Genomic DNA, 17,618 nt, shown 5'->3' on the forward strand with positions numbered 1-17,618 from the left:
GATTAATCGATAAAGAATTTATTAAAACTGAAGATCAAAGCTGATGCACGGACAGCCGTTGTCAGGAGTCGCGTCTCTACTTTTATATGCAATCAATTAACAGCTAACTCTGAGTGCCAAACTGCCCTGCCAGAAAATCCCCACTCGAAAGTCCGTTCAAACTTTTTTCCCATCCAAGTGTCTCCCAGCAAACTATTTTCAGTACCTTCAAGGCCAGCCAGCCTGGAGGAGAAATCCTGGTGGAGAATGCAATTACTATGCCAACCTGATAAGCATCCTAGCTGCAAAAGCAACATTTGTGCACAAAGCTAGTGAGGCTGAGTCCTCCCTGCACCTTAAAGTAATTATGCATACAACACAGAAAGCAATACAGTGTTGGAACAACCCGGTACAGCCAAAACCCGGAGTTCACACAACCCTGGAACCAGAATATTATGGTAGGAACACTTTCCTGACGTGTAAGAGCAGAATTACTAGATCAAACCACCACAATAAATGCAAGCAGCGGTGGCAGCATTATGGGTTTCAGCAAAAACATGAGACAGAGCATGAGACATTTCTAGACAGCTGAGCTTTACATAAATATGTCACAAACTGTACCACTTGCATTTCCATGTCTTTTCATCATACTGTTTATTATTTGCTTCATTGTCCAATGTATGTGTGTGTCCATGTCTTTATCAGTTGCAGACACACGGCATACATCTGATGAAGTGAGTTCTAGGTCACAAAAGCTTATGCCACAATACATCTGCTAGTCTTTAAGATGCCAAAGAACTCTCTTTAGCTTTGATCGAGTTCTTTGCAAGTGCTCCTCTGTTATTAATGAAAATGTAAATTGTGAAAGGACAACTGCTTGACCGTTAAGAAAAGTTATGCCTTCATTTTACTATAATGCAACAATATTCTGGGCCTGTATCATCACAATGAAACTCAGGTCTGAAATGCAAGTATTAATATAGTGATGCTGAAATACTTCTCAGAGAGACAAATATATATACAAATGCTTCTTTTATTATTTTCTCATTGGTTTCCTTTTCTAAAATGAATTATTCAGGGATGGTTCCAGGAATAAAATCAAGAGCAAACAAACATACAGCCAACAATAAAAAATAAAAGCAAGAAATTGACATTGGAAGGGTTAGAAGCATCCTTTGAAACTATACAGATGCTAGAGGATGCTGAACTCCCTTTCCCAAAGCTCTTTATTCATCACTACTTGAAACATCACTCAGGTACAAATATTTGGGGGTTTTACCACTTAATTCTTTTTCTTTACAAAGCCAGTGATACTGGTTTCAAAGTGGGGAGGGAAAGAATCTACTGCTAAGACATTTTTTAGCTTCTATATAAAAGGAAATTTCCTCTTCATTCTTGAAAAAGGTAATCAAAGCCATAAAAACCAGTGTACATATTGTCAAACTCTTGCTTCCACATATTGTCAATTTTCAATCAGAGGGGAAGTTTCCCCATCCTCAGTTTTACAGGGAAATTTTAAATCTTGCCAAGGTAACCACTATGGCATTTAACATGTTAATACAGGGATCTAGGCTTCTATTTACACCTAAACCCAATGATGAAAGATAGTATTTGAATGACCTTTATGGAGAAAAAAATGTTTTATTATCTTTCTGGTAAAACATAATGTTAATGTGCTTCACATTAAAGTAAGGAAAATGTCAGAAGATGCCTATGTTTATCTGGGAAGAAAAAATTCTAGATATCACTTCTCATCAACTATAAAAACACAAAATATTGGGACGGAGTAGGGCAGGTTTACAGCTTTTAAAAAGATGTTCAACATTTTGCACAAAAATGTAAATAATTATATTAACATCAACACTGTAATGCTCTAAGAGATTTAGTGCCTTTTAGTGATTGGCTAAAGCTGCTCTGATGTCATAGAAAGGTCCCTGGCTGCTGTTCTGACAGAGACACAGCATGCAGAAGGTTCTAGGCAAGATGGGGTAAAATAAGAGAATGTTAGGAAATGATTCAGCAAAAGCAGCCAAATGAAAATAAAGTTAGGGAGCTATAAAAAGAGAGAAGAAGTTGAGAGATTCCCTGCCCTAATGGAAGGGAAGGGCTGATACCCCCTAATAAACACATAGACAATTCTTCATAGAAATGCCATGACTTCCCTAGTAGGAAAAAAATAGGCACAGTGTGTTACTTTGGAAAAGCAAGGGAGGGAGACATTTTGAATCAGAGATACAGCCTATCATGAGTCAGTCAGGAAAGAAGGACTCCTCAGTTCTGAAGCAGCAGAAATTCAGAGCAAGAAGATAAACTGCAGGCTTGTCAGAGTTCACAGCTGATGCTGAGCCACCAGCACCTTCCAGCCCCTTTCCAACAGATGAAACCTATTACCAGCCACACCAGCCAAGGATTAGAATGGAGCTGCAGGAGTGAAGACAGCACATGTCTTCTGGCCAGCTGCTTGCTTATGATGAGTAGCGGAAGGTTACTCCCAAGCAGTTGGTAAGTAAGTAAGTAAAATTTTATTTGTATCCCGCCCTCCCCGCCGAGGCAGGCTCAGGGCGGCTAACAACATTTCATACAAATACAATAATAATATAAAACTTTGAATTAACCATAAAACATTTAAATTTAACATTCTTTAAAAACCAGTCAATGTAATTAAAATTATATAATTTAGTCTGACAGAAATGATGGCATTTTGATGCTAATTCCTGTCAGTTTGCATAATTTTCATGATGCCATAGGTCCTTAGACAGGGCCATGTTGAGGATCCATTGATTAACAGCATTATTCAGCAGTCCGTATATGCTAATTTGAAGAGGGTGGTCTTGCAGGCCCTGCGAAACTGATCCAGGTTCCGCAGGGCCCGTACCTCCTCAGGGAGCTGATTCCATAGGGCGGGGGCCGCAGCTGGCTGCAAGAAAGACCATACAGCAGACACCTATAAAAGCCAGTCAAGGGAAACTGCTTGATGTGAAAGCAAGAAATCACCATCTGGTGGACTCTGCAACCACAGCTCTTGATTCTGCTCCTGACTACCTTCAGACTGGCTTTGAACTTGGATATCAGACTTGGTTGCTCTTGTATATGACCTTGGACTGGACTGTGCTCTCTGGTAACTGACCTTCTGGACTGAATCTTGACTCTGACTTGGCTTGCACTCAGACTCTGACAATGTGGGTGGTGGTGGTGAGAATTAGGCTCTTCTTGCCCAGTGCCCCAGGCCTAATCATATTGGGCATCCTTGTAGTAAGGGACTGTCACAAGCAGGGGACCACGAAGGACCTTCTATTGTCTGTCACCATTCTGGTAAAGGTCTGTCTGAGAGGGTCCAGAGCACCCACCCACCCCTGGCTTCCTTCTTAACAAAATGCCTATCCATGACTGAAGAGATGTGAGGACCCAGGTAGTATAACAATAATGAGCTTATTGTAAGTGCTCAAAACAACAAGTGGTCTTAATTATTAGCACAACAGTAGAACTGAAAAAACAACAGTAAAGATGGTGCAAAGAAATAATAAAAGCCCTAATGCAACTAATTATACATTCCCTTCCTTTAATGCCAACAGACTCACCACTTCTTGGGTGAGGGAACCCTCCTGCTGCTTTCTCCCCAGCCTTTCCACAGAGAACCATCCTGACTGCAGCCTCTCCATAGAGAACAACCTTCCCTCTGTAGCTGGGCCTTTTATTTCCTTCCTTCCAGGTTCCACCTCTCTGGGCAAGTTTTCCCTTCTAAATCTCTGCCACCCAGTCAGAAGCAACCCTGAGGAATGTAGGTTCACTAGCAACGAGGTAGGCTTCTCTGGGCCTCATGGCCTAGGGCATAACAGGAATAAGCAATACATCTGGAGGTCCAGTCACAGAATGTCAGGAACCAGGGCTTTTTAAAAAAGAAAGTGTCCAGCAGGAACTAATTTGTGTATTAGGTCAAACCCCCTGACACCAAGCCAGCCAGAACTGCATTCCTGTGCATTCTTGCAAAAAAAAAAAAAAAAATCCCTGCCAGAAACACATTTAGTCCTGCCATACTGAATATTAAAACTCATATTCATTTACATAATTAGCCAAATCCTGGCCACTGGACTCTAATTATCCTTATGTTGCCTTATATTTTCATAAGCATACAAGGGTCCATAAAAGTGTTATGATATTGGACATGGAAAATGGATGTACAGCCTTGCTCTTGTATTTCCTTGCTAATTTGTTTTGTTGCTTTGTATCTGAGGACATATGAAACTCAGATCTTCATAGCTAGCCTAGAAACTTACATTCTCCTGTTCTAAAACATATCTTGTCATTCCTTCTGACTTTGTAATTGCCAGGCTAGAACTTCTGAGATCCTCTGGGCTCAGGTGCTAAGTTGATATTTTGCAGCTGACATTTGCTTGAATAACAGTAAAAAGTTTTATGGTGTAACATTTTTTTTTGTTAAATATACTAATGTTCAACTTGGCTTGTGTGCAGTTCTCAGTAGGGATGCTCAAATATTTACTGGTTCAGCTCCTCTTCTTTCAATCCAGCTCAGTTATCATTCTCTGTGTTTTTGTTGTGAATGTTTCAAGAAAAAGAAGAAAGATGGTGAGAAAATCCTGAACAAATCTCAGGACGATAAAGACAAATCCATTTTAAAAACAAGTCAATTGAAAGGGGGGATTCAATTTTGGGACTTGTCAGTAGGGTGCCTATCTAGTAGCTACATTGACATTAGTCTTATTTGTGAAATGGGACATTATAGAAGTTGATAACAGGCTAGATGCTCATCTACAAAAAACATTAAAATGGATGGTGCCAAGATTAAATTGCAAAGGTATGTTTTTATACATAGAACAACATTGCATGTCTATTTTTCCAATACTTTTGAAATTTGTGCATACCCTTAAATTTCCCTGCTTTCAATGTTTATTTATTTTATTTTATTTATATCCCGCCCTCCCCACCAAAGGCAGGCTCAGGGCAGCTCACATGTTAGGATCACACAATCACATTAATGTGACCGAATAAAATAAGACAACAATAAAAACATAAAAACAATTGCTAAAACATTTACATGTGCTAATATGGTTTCAGATTAAATTCTGATGGTGGTTAGTTGTTCTAAGAGTTCCCAGGATCACCACAGCGTGATGAGGTGAACGGTTGGTAGTATTTTTATGGGCCAGTCCCATTGTTGCAGGTGTTACCATCATGAAAATGCATGGTGGAAGAGTGCCATTTTGCAGGCCCCGTGGAAGCTCTCGCAGGGCCCTGAGGTTAGTTGCTTTCCCCCTCCTTTGTTATTTACTAAGTTTGCATTCGGCCACTCATGCTCTCAGGGCAAAATGCCCTGTTGCAGAATGCACCTCTTACCAATTCTGCTTCAGGCCTCCCTGCAAGAAGCTGAGTTGTTCAGGAGCTGTCCCTGATCTCTGCCCAGCAGCATACTGCTTTCCCCAGCCCCAGAGCGTTTTTTCAGCAGGAACGCAGTTCCAGCTGGCTTGGCATCAGGTGGTATGGCCTAATATGGTTGTTGCACACTAACTGCAGGGTCACCTTCACTGGGTGAACAGCCCCACCTGCAGGGAAAGGAGACACTCCAGTGCCCCCCTGCAGCCATGGCAATTTAACTGTCTCCTAAAATCTCACATTTTAAGGGTTAAATAACCCCCAAAAGGGTTCCTTAACCCTTAAAATGTGCAATTTTTGGAGACCGTTGGATTACCTTTGAGATTGTGGTCATAGGAGCAGTTGTGGAACACCAGGGAAGTCACATACACACACACCCCAGGCGGGGAGAGGAAGCCCTCCTGCTCATCCCGCACCTGAGAGTTTCCTAATGTTTCAAGGTAAAGTCATGCATGAGCTCAGTAGAGCGGTGGATGGTTGTGACAGAGCTCTTGCCTTCACTGGGAAAACAGTTCCATCTGTGGGGACCGGAGGCACTCCAGCACTCCCCTATGGCCATGGCAAATTTACTGTCTCCTAAAATCTTACGTTTTAAGGGTTAAATAATCCCCAAATGGGTTACTTAACCCTTAAAACGTGCAATTTTTGGAGACCGTTGGATTGCCCTTGAGATTGTGGTCATAGGAGCACTTTTGGAACAACAGGGAAGTCAGCCCCCCCAAGCGTGACTACTCTTCCCTGTTTCTGTTTTTTAAAAACCTAAAAAGCTTAAAGTAAGAAGAGAAACAGACTATTAAAATCCATTAGCCAGAATCCTCCCACTCACCCATACTAAAGCACTATTTTGCCACTAAGAATTTCTCTCCCTTTGCACTGTGGTTATTTTTAAAGTGCTACTGACAACAACATATTGCTGTCTGAGCCACTTTTTTTGTGGGTGAAGAGCTGTTCTTTTCCTGAGCTTGCATGGAAGCAGTCTTGCTATTAATTTTAGCAATAGTCTTAATGATCCCCATAGGGTTCCCCCATTTGTGTGAATGACCCTTGCACCTTTTGTAGTGCGGCAGCACATCTCGTATTTGAGAAGCTGCTCTTAAAATGGGTGGAGTTACTTTCTTTGCCCCCAAAGTACATGTGGAAATGGGCTGTGTGGCTCAGTAGTAGCATACAGGCTTTGCAGGAAGGTAGGTGCAGGTTTAAGGTGCTTGGAAAGATCTGTGGAGGCTGCTGGTCAGAATAATCTAAGCACTGCTACATGGACAATATATGAGCCAGGTCAGCAGAAAGCAGCTTTCTGTGTTCATCATCTGGCTAGTGTCAGGTCTAAGCTAGCTTTTCAGCCTAGGGTTATTGTCCCTCTTGGCCTGTGTACAGATGTGGCTTTAGACAGGATTCGGCGTTTTTCTGCTTCAGAAGGAGCTTTGCTTCCCATTGTCTTCACTCCTGTAATGGCTTTTCACAGGGCTGCTTCTAAAGCCTCTAAAGCAGTCAGCTCTGTCTTGTGCTTCCAGCATATCCTAGGGAAGCTGTGGAAACTGTGAATAGGTGCTGGAAACAATTTTGAGATGCATTAGGGCAAACAAGCTGAAACTTATTCCTGGAAGTGTTACTGAATTAAGATATCTCCTATTCTGAGTGGTGTTGTATTCCCCTAAAGAAGCACATTTGTAGCTTAGGGTGCTACTGAACCCAGACCTCTCCTCTTGGATAAACAGATGGCCGGGATGTCTTTCACTAGCCTTTCCTGGGAGGGAAATATCTTGTCATTCTGGTGCATACCCTGGTAACAGACTAGATTACAGCACTGTACTCTTTGTGACATTGTCCTTTGTTGTGTCTTGCAATTCGGTCCGTGAATTGCAACGCCGCGTGCGTGCAGAGGTGACCAGTGGGAGACCGCAGGTCACTGGATGTAAGGACGTAAATACACTCCGCCTATGAAGATTTGTGGTGGGAAGTTTAACTGGCCAGGATTGGACCTGGCCAGGCAAGAGGGTTGTTCTGGGAAATGTATATAATCGGGGACCCGGCCCTGCCATGTTCTCTTTGTGATGTACTCACCAATAAAGCATGTTGCCTTCTACAAGTCTCGTAACTCAGTACATTACATCCTTGACGTCTGTCTGGAAACTGTGGTTGTTACAAACTGTGGCAGCCATAATATTAACTGGAGTTGGTTGTAGGGACCATATCTCTCCAGTCTTGCTCCATCTGAACTGGCTTCCAGTTTGTTTCTGGGTCCAAATCAAGGTACTGGTATTCACCTTTAAAGCTCTATATGGCTTGTGGCCACCATACCATAAGGAAGTCTATTCCCATAAAAACCTCCACTCTGGTCACCCTTGCTTTGGCTACCCTCAACATCTGAATCTAGGCAGGTAGCAACCCAGCAAAGGGTCTGATTCAGTATCAGACAGCTTCATGTACTCAAAGAGATTGTGTTACTTCTGTGCTTTAAACTGCTGCTAGAACGATCTTAGAGCTGCATTATACAGGAGAATAGTCACATGATTAGTCTCCCTAATCTTTTATCATGGTGAGTTTTAAAATGCCGTTAGGGAAATTGTGACATATCTCAAGTGCCTTGACAATACGCTTTCTTTCCCATGTGCTTTGCCATGAACTGTGATGTGTTTTTCTGCATTAATGACTGTGTATTGGCACATTCTGAAACAAGTCTTTTTCAGTCTGACAGGTTGGGGTATCTTGCCGTCAGATGTGAAGTTTGTTTCCCCTGTTTAAATGTGAGATATCATTTTGTGCTGAGGCTTCAATGTTACACTTTTGCATGATGTCTTTTAGCAGCTGTCTGCAGCTTTTAATTTAGACAGACTAGTCACCACAGTAGTGAAATCAGAACAACAATTTTTGGGCTGTGATCCTAAGAACAATTTCCTGGCAGTAAGCCCCATTGAATAAAATAAGATATACTTCTGAGTTGAGCTGCTTAGGATTGCTTCTTCAGGCCGACAACAGACGGCCAGCTTGGGGTGGCATGAAGCTGCCCCAAAAAGAGGTGGCTGGAAACAGAGCAGCTGGGAACCTCCAGATGGCATGTGGTCCACTCCTGAAACACGGGATGGGCTGTGTGTGCCCTGGAGGGGCTTCTGGAGGGCTTGTGTGCCTCCCGGCCACTCCCCAGGTGCTTCCTGGCTGTCCAGACAGCCAGGAAGCACCTCAAAGCTGCCTTGGAATTTAGGCACCACTTTGTAAGTGGTGCCTTTCCAGGGCAGCTTTGATCAGTCCCCAGGTGGGCTGCGGTCAGGACGGGGATGGGAGGCAGATGTGCACGTTTGGACATGCTTTTTTGGTCAGCTCCTGTCTCCGGGGCAGCTTAAACCTCCCATCTGTTATCACCCTAGATATGTGTTGTACCTAGCAATGAAGAATATAGGAAAGTAATAAATGAAATGGAAAATTTAAAAAAAACCCAGAAAACATATTTGGAAAAATTGCTTCTGATTATTTCCCTATTGAGGCAGCTAGCAGCTTGGGCATGAGGGGGTTTATTTCAAATAAAGTTAAGCCCTCCTTACCACAGCACCACAATTCTGATCCAAAGTGAAAACCTTTGTAACTGCTTTCAAATAAAATGAAATATATTTAATTAAATCCAATCACGAATACCTAGCATCTTGTCTCAGTGTTCTCTTTAGGTATATAAACTCCAGATCTATGAAACAGAGTATAAAAGGGAGAAGTTAAAAAGGGGGTGCAAAAAACCCATCAATTAACTCTCTTCCACCTCAATTTCACTAGGATGGAATAGACCAGTCACACAGCAATGCTTTCAATGTCTTTGAGTCATTGCTCCTATCCTCATATTTTTGTCAGTTCCTGACCAGCTGAAGCAATTTAGATGTTATGTCTTTCTGTTTGATCACTTATGTGGGGTAAAATACAAAAGCAGAATAGTAGCCACTGGGTAGGAGCTCCATTCTGCCTAAAAGATCTCTCCCATCTTCCTGCTGCAGCTTCCTGTGTTCCCTTCTTAAGCTGCTCCTAAGAATCAGGGGTCCCCTGGAAACAGCATAAAACATAGTCTGGGGAGGATGCAGCTCGAGAAGGCAATCCTCAGATAAGGTTACCAGCCTCCAGGTGGTAGCTGGAGATCTCCCACTGTTACAACTGATCTCCAGGCAAGAGATCAGTTCCTCTGAAGAAAATGGCTGCTTTGGAGGGTGGACTCTATGCTATTATCCCTCACTGGAGCCCCTCCCCTCCCCAAAGCCTGCCCTTCTCAGGCTCTACCCCCAAAATCTCCAGGCATTTTTCCAAGCTGGAGCTGGCAACCCTACTTAGAAATCATATGCAAGCAGAAGCCCTTATCCTTGTGCAAGGGCACTTTTGGATCCAACTCCCTGTGTAAAGTACTCAGTTCTTACCATGGTAAAGCTGGAAACCTTATATCTGCTTTATATTTATACCATTGTGCAGTGCTACATTAGACTGTAAAATTAATTTATAATATGGTGCTTTGGTTAATGAAGCCATGGGAAAGCTCAGGTTAGAAAAAGATTTGTATGTGTGTGTGTATAACACACACACACACATATTCTGGAAAGCCACCAGCTGATTTCTGACAAGAATTTAAACAATTTTTTTTAAAGACAGTGCCAGGTTTTTATTTCCCATTACAAAGTCTGAGATACAAATGAAGGGCTTGAGTTTAATCCTTATGCAGATTGAGAAGCAATCTGAGGTTAATAGCTGATTGCAATTCTTAATGACACAGACTGAAAAATCTTTTGTTCATTTATGTTTGGCTGTAGAATAAGGGAAGGAACCCTAGCAAGGATTGTAGTTGTTCAATCAGCCACACAAAAAGTTCATTTGGAAGCTGTGCCTCTGAATGATTATCCAATCAAAAATAAAACAAGAAACAGAGATGACTCATGCCTACGTGTCAGCAGGCACAAATCTTTTAAAAGACCAGAGAACTAAAAATAATAATAATTTTGCCACTGTACAGCTGGTTGGGTGGAGAAGGTAATAATCTTCTACCAGACAGCTGTAAAGCTGTAAACTTGCCCTCCTGTTTTGACCAACCCATTATTTGGGGATTTAAGGCTGTTTCTGCACAGACATTTTGTTCCACCATGGCTTCCTTGCACCAGTGCTGTTTTTAAGAGCATCCGTATGCCACTACTGTCTTCTTATTGTCCTGGTTCCATGTTTTCCCATTCCTTTGCTTTCCTGTGATACTTACCAAATTTGTTTTGGTATGATCTTTTTGAAAGATAAAATAGAGGAGAGGAGAACAATGTCAACTATTTTGGGTCCCCACTGAGATACAAATGAAGTAAATAAAAATCACAGCAGAAGAACCTTTGGACATTGTATGAAGGGAAAGGTGTGCATTTTTGCAGATAGTGCTCACATCAGCCATTTTCTTTGTTTCAACCCACACAGCTGCTGCTCCCTCCCTCCCAGAGGGCTTTCCACCAAGCTTTGTTGTTGTTGTTAAATCAGGAATTGTTAGATCACCACTGCTGTGTGGAAGCAGTCAAAGTCAGGCCTACCAATATCTTGGGTAAGCCCAAAATCAAGTTGTTGGAAATATGTATTTGTTTTGTATGTCCTTTGCAACATTCTAAAGTTCCAGTCATTATAGGGTTAACACTATGCCTGATTCCATATTGTCTGCATGACCTGGGAAGAAGATACTGCTGTCAATCAAGATCTAGAAGTGGGAAAACCTGTTTTGTCTGTTTGGTCAGTTAGTCAGGTGACTTCCTTTGTTCAGGCAGAGAGGTCAAGAAGAAGGAGGAAGTAGCCTCCATTAAGCACATGATCTTCTAGTGTGAGGATGTAGTTCTATAGTGTTTCTTATTTTCACCTCCCAGTACCCTTTCCCTGTAGAAATAAATATAGTTTTGCTTTTTCATGTTAAATGCCTCTCAATGATTATTTGATCCAGTGATCCATCGCACTGTTTGACATAAAGAAATAGAATTTCAAACAGAATTCCCTAACACAAGTGAGGGCATTGTTTTGATATCATATTGACTTTAATAATTTAGGGGGTATGTAGCATAATAAGAAGTCATGGCATCTGAAAAGAGATTGGAAAATGGGATGGAATGTTCTTACCAGCATGTGTCATATGGTGGTGTTGAAAGCAGGGGGTAGCGTTGTGTAGTCACATGACTGTTGACTAGCTAATGACACTTAGTAGAGACCAATAATTCTATAAGTCCATCCTGATCCCAGGTTCCAGCAACCAATCAGCAACCTCTTACTTGTATGGCAATATCTGAGTGTCCCTTTTTTCCAGTACTACTAAGTGACCGTAAGTGGTGAGGTCATGTGGTTCCCTCACTCTCCACTCAGTTGGCTGGGGTATTGGCTTATTCCTCTGGGATGCAATAGCTTGATTTCATTAGATGTATACCTATTTGAAGACAGAAGGGGTTCTTAATTGCCACACATACTGGTGGTAAAATTAAAAAGGTAAAGGTAGTCCCCCCTGGGCAAGCACCAGTCATTTCCAACTCTGGGGTGATGTCGCTTTCATGACATTTTCATGGCAGACTTTTTACAGGGTGGTTTTCCATTGCCTTCCCTAGTCACTTACACTTTATCCTCAGCAAGCTGGGTACTCATTTTACTGACCTTGAAAGGATGGAAGCCTAAGTCAACCTTGAGACGGCTACCTGAAACCAGCTTTTGCCAGGATTGAACTCAGGTCATGAGCAGAACTTGGACTGCAGTACTGGAGCTTACCACTCTGTGCCACAGGGCTCTAATAGTGGTAAAATTACCCAGACTTTTGAAAAAAGAAAGAAAGGAAAGGAAACAATTTAGCTAGCATGAAGCAGCACATAAAAAAATCTCACTATGTGCTAACAAACACGGGAATCTCAGGAAAGAAGGCTGGAATAAGCTGTGTGTGATAATAAAGGGTGCAGTTTCATGGGCTCAGGAGGATTATCTGGGAATCTCATTATGACTTGCAATTGTGTGGTTTTTATTCACATTACTGGAAGGCTACTTTACAAGAAGGCTACTACATGCTGTTATCTGAAGTGTCTTCCTGGAAAATTATCCCTCGTGCCTTCTCTTTCAACAAACTGAGTTTAAGAAATCATCATCAGGAACTCCTTATCCAGCACATGTCTGTGGTAATACGACCCAAAGGACTTCCCTATCCAACACTGTTGTGGTAATATGAACACACACCAATTTGTTGTAGATGGATGTTTAGATACAAAAGTGCTTCTAAAACCTATGGAAAAATTTGAATTGTCCATCTGGAGAGTGTTAAGAAATTAAAACTTCCTAGTGGTTTTATTTCTCCTCTTTTTTGTTCATACCCTGACAGATGGTATCTCATTGCCTGTCATAACTGTGAACAAAACAAAGGTACACAGTGTGGATGAGGGGAAAACTCTAGCCATGGGGCTGAGGAATTCCATTAAAAAGCTGAAGCCCACAATCTAGGCAAAAGCAAAACCATTCTTCACCAAATCTCCAAGAAACAACAGGTCCATTTTTGAAACTAAAAAGAAAGAAAAAGCTCCCTTTAGTCATCAGGTTGCTCCAGTTCACATAGTACAGAGTATGTATGGCAGGGTCTGGGGTTCTCATCCTGCAACAATCAGACTGACAAGTGGGTTCTCCTCTATTCCTGTGTACATTATACCCTTTTCACATTAAGACTGTGGTAAACATTGAAAAGGGTCTTCAGCCTTCCCACCAGGACCGGATATACATGTTTTTTGTTTGGGGACAAAATTTAAAAATGATGCCCCCTTACAGGCCCATTCTGTTTTATAGGCCCATAGAATAGAATGGATTCCATACCCAATTTGGAGGGCCCCCCCTCCAGTGGCTCCCAGGGCAAGCGCCCCTCTGCTCCTCCCTAGATCCGGCTCTGCTTTCCACATCCCCTTTCCCAAGGGCCATACTGAACTAAACATGCTTAAACTTGGGGCCAAACTAAGCTACAGCTGCTGTGTGGCTGCAGGGAACACAAGTTTAGTTTAATTTAGCTTAGTTTGACATAAAGATCTGGACCTGGTGGGAATGTTCCACCCCCAAAGTCTCCAGTTATTTCTTGAATTGGACTTGGCAACCCTACTCATAGGGTTGCCAGGTCTGTGTTGGAAAATACTAAAGGATAAAGGGCTCCTGCCTTTCCCCCCTAAACCATTTTCCCCTGTGAAAACAATACAGAACGGATTTTGGGGTGGTATTTGGGATTTGATGGTAATCTGGCATATGCCCTTGTAAATTTACAAGAGGGCATGAAGGCTTCCCCTATTTTTGTTCCTAGTTTCTGATGTGCTGCCTATGATATATTGCCTGTGAACATGGGGATTCCATTTAGCTATCATGACTAATACCATGTTTCCCCAAAAATAAGACACTGTCTTATATTTATTTTTTCTCAAGAAGACACACTAGGGCTTATTTTCAGGGGATGTCTTATCTTTATTAAGTATAATACAACAATCTACATTTATTCAAATACAGTGGGACTGGAGCTAGTGATGCGTGAACTCCTTTCCCCTAGCCATTTGCGCGTGTGCAATAGGATGCCTGAGACCGCGGTTACCACACGCGCACCCGCACATGTGCAAACGGCTAGGAGAAAGGAGTGATGTGGTTGCCACTTGCGCACGCGCGCAAGTGTGAACGGCTCAGAGGAAGGAGTTGTAGCAGATAAAAGGTATTTCAGTCTTCCTTACTGCTCCGCGCCAAAATGCATGGCGTGGCTATGCAGATACGCTGTACAGCCACGCCCATCACTAGGTCTTATTATCGGGGTAGGGCTTATATTTAACAAATGCATAGAAATCCTGCTAGGGCTTATTTTTGGGTAGGTCTTATTTTCGGGGAAACACGGTAGATGCAGATAGACTTATCCTCCATGAAACTGTCTAATCCTTTTGCCAAGACATCTAGGCTAATGACTATCCCTGCAGTTCACGGCAATAAGTTCCATAAACTATTAGGTGCACTGCTGCCTAAATATGTTTTACCTTTTGTTTTTGCTAGTGAAAATTCTGTTGGGGAGAGGGGAAAATCAGCATGTGACATTGCACTGAAATATGGGGACCCAGAATGGTAATTTTTTTTAAAAAAAAAAAAACCTTATGATTTGGGATGGTGATGTGTGGGGTTAGAACATCACTTCAGATCCATACTGAGGACATGATTACATAATACCAGTTGGTTGACAAGACTAATGTCCTATAAAGGACAACATTTACAGCATATACCCCTTGAGTCTGTTGGCTTGTTTAACATGCTTTTGGCATTAGCAGAATAAAAAGATAATAAAGTAAGTAAAGTAAATTTATTTTTATATCCCGCCCTCCCCCGCCAAAGGCGGGCTCAGGGCGGCTCACAGACATGGAGTACCATGATTTGAATAAAATACAATGTAAACAACAGTTTTAAAATACAATTCAGTTACATAAGTTAATTAAAATAGATAAAACAGGCGCTGTAAGGTGCTATAAATCACAATCATGCATAAGATGGCTGGATGGCTACAGGTCAGTTTAGCCAGGTTCTTGACAGGGAAGAATACCTTGCACTGTCAGTTGTAGATTCCAGCTCTGCATGTTCTTTCTATATCTATCCCATCTAATCTATCTATCTAGTCTATCCATCTTCCATAGACACTGAAAATTAAGACTCAAGGAAAAGGTTGTGCCCCCTCCCCCCATTTTGCTCACTGAGAGAATTTCTAAATGCTCTGTGTTGTTCTGTCCACAGTCAAAATTGGCACGGCCCATTCTGTTACCTCAGGCCTCTACTTCATTCCCCTATATGTGTAGAGAAATTTTCTTCCTCTGATACACATAGGTAACTTGAATCTCTCATTTAATGAGTTCCCATTCAAATAAACAGAAAAATAATTATTGTATTAACACTTGCAAGTAAATAATCACTGAAAATACTCCAGAAAATAACTTGGATATTGTTTAAACATTTGATTCAGACCCCCCCCTAAAACATTTGTCTTTTTGGCCCTCCCAGAAAAGCATATGCAAATGTATTCACCATTAAGCCTTCAAAGTTGAACTTGGAAATGTCAGACTTCAGATTATCTTTTCTCATGGAAATTGCCTTTTAAATTGGAAGCTTAATTATTTGTAAAAAAAGAGCAAAGGGCATCACCTTTTACCATTTTAAAAAATAGCACGCCTAATGTTATTGCAGTAAATTTGTAGCCAATAAGAAAGGTTTACATAAGAGCCCACAACTTGGCATTCCAAAATATTGAAAATAATCCTCACTTCCTCAGCATTTTTGGAAAATTAATTGTGGCAACCTACTGTTTGCAACTTTTGTAGAGAAATAACATGCATTACTGTCACACTAAAGATAGTTCCAGTCTACCTCATTTAATGAACAAACTCTCTTTCCCTGCTCCTTCAACAATATTCTCTGCAGCAACTTGGAACCCTGCAGAGTCAAGAATAGGTTTATGGTTGCTTCCCACTCCCCCCGCCTTTTGCATCAAACTGTAAAGCTAAGCCAAATTCGAAAAGTTTTTCCATTGCAAATAAGAGAATCTAATATATCTTTATATAAAATATGGAGGTTTTTTTTAAGGCAAATAATAATGCTATGTGGCATTCCTTTTATACCCACAGTCCTGTAGATCTTACAGTGAAGAAGAGGAGGAAGCCAGCATAACATCATAGTGTCCTTATTCTAGTGGGTCAGAAAGCAGGGACATAGGCTGCTCATTTCAGATCTGGTGCACAGACTTAACTATTCCATCTGGTCGGGTCTGCTGCCATCTGCTTTCTCAGAAGTGTTTATATCCAATCTTCTTGGCTGCAGGGAGTTTCTGATGTATAGTTCTTCACAAAATGTGCAGCCCTAAATCTGATTTGTGTGGGTCTAATGAGAAATGTGTGCCATTTTGAATCAATAAGCAGATAACCAGAAAACAAATTTCTTTATTCAACATATAAGTTGCAATGCACATTGTTTCATGCTGTTGTTGACCTTGTGGTACTATAATTTTGTCTTGACCCTCATCTTGGGCTTGGGGTTCCTGCAAGCCTCATTTATGGAAGTACCGAGTTCAGCTTCTTAGAGTTGCATGGAAGGAATCCTGTTCCTTTTGGGTCAACCTGAAATCCCTTGTTTGTTGGCTGACCTAGGTTTATTCATGCACAAGAATAGACTGCTGTGATAAATGAAGAATCGAAGTAGGAGACCACAGAAATCCGTTTAGTTCATCTGACTCTACTTTTTGAAAAGCAACATAGGCTCTTCCTGTCTGCATTCAGTTCACATTTGAGTTTAGCTTTAAGGTAGGGATTTACTGACATTGTAGAGCTATGGTTTTAGTTGTTAAAAGGATTTATTTTCATATTTTCCTTTTAAAATTTTAAATTACTGGTATGGTTGGTTTGAGCCTGCAGCGAGGAATGAACCAAAGTGAAAGTAAAAAACAACAGTTCAACTGGAGAAATCATCTACTTTTAAAAAAAAAAACTTTTGTTTGTTTGTTATGACTTCCTTGACTTGCATTGTTAACCATGCAGGCCTACTTTTAGACTTGTTGGTGCCTTTCCTGATTTGAGATGTGCATTCTGTCTGGGTCTTGATCAGCATAGTTTTAAATACTTTCCAGGAATGCTGGAGGAATTTGACTCTCCTAATTCCGTTTTAACTTTCTAAGTAGCCCTTAGGGCCTGGTATCTCCACCCATAGGGTTTGCATGGGGGAGTTCTTCCCCTAATGTTTTTTAGCTTATTTGATTATATGCTCTCTTTTATATGAATGAGGAAACCAATTTTTGTCGGAATTGGGGATATGGGGAATCACAGATTTCACATTCTGTTTTGTATTAACAATCCCACATAGACTTAATTACGGCATGAGAGGAGGAAATGTAATTTAAACCTTATACATGAAATTGTTTTTACTATAAAAAGTGAATGGACCAGAGTCAAAGATTAAAAAGAAAGTAGTTTCAAATGAATTAGCAAACTTGGTCGTCACATATGTTCCCTAAGGTCTCTAGGCCTCCACTCCACAGATGCCACTAGCTATAGCTATAGCGCAGCACCAAGTGGAGATGCCAGCAGGTACTACATTGAAATGTCCGTGGTACCCCCCTGCTTGGCTTTGTCAGTGCACTTCATCTTGCAGTGCACTCTACATAATGCACAATCCAAATGCACAACAGACTGTTTTTCCCCTTAGTCCTGCCTGGAACATAATTCAATATTGATTAGTTAGAAGTAGGATAAATTCAATTATTTGTGAAAGGC

Source organism: Heteronotia binoei, chromosome 10 (genome assembly GCF_032191835.1).
Source record: "Heteronotia binoei isolate CCM8104 ecotype False Entrance Well chromosome 10, APGP_CSIRO_Hbin_v1, whole genome shotgun sequence".
Lineage (NCBI taxonomy): Eukaryota > Metazoa > Chordata > Lepidosauria > Squamata > Gekkonidae > Heteronotia > Heteronotia binoei.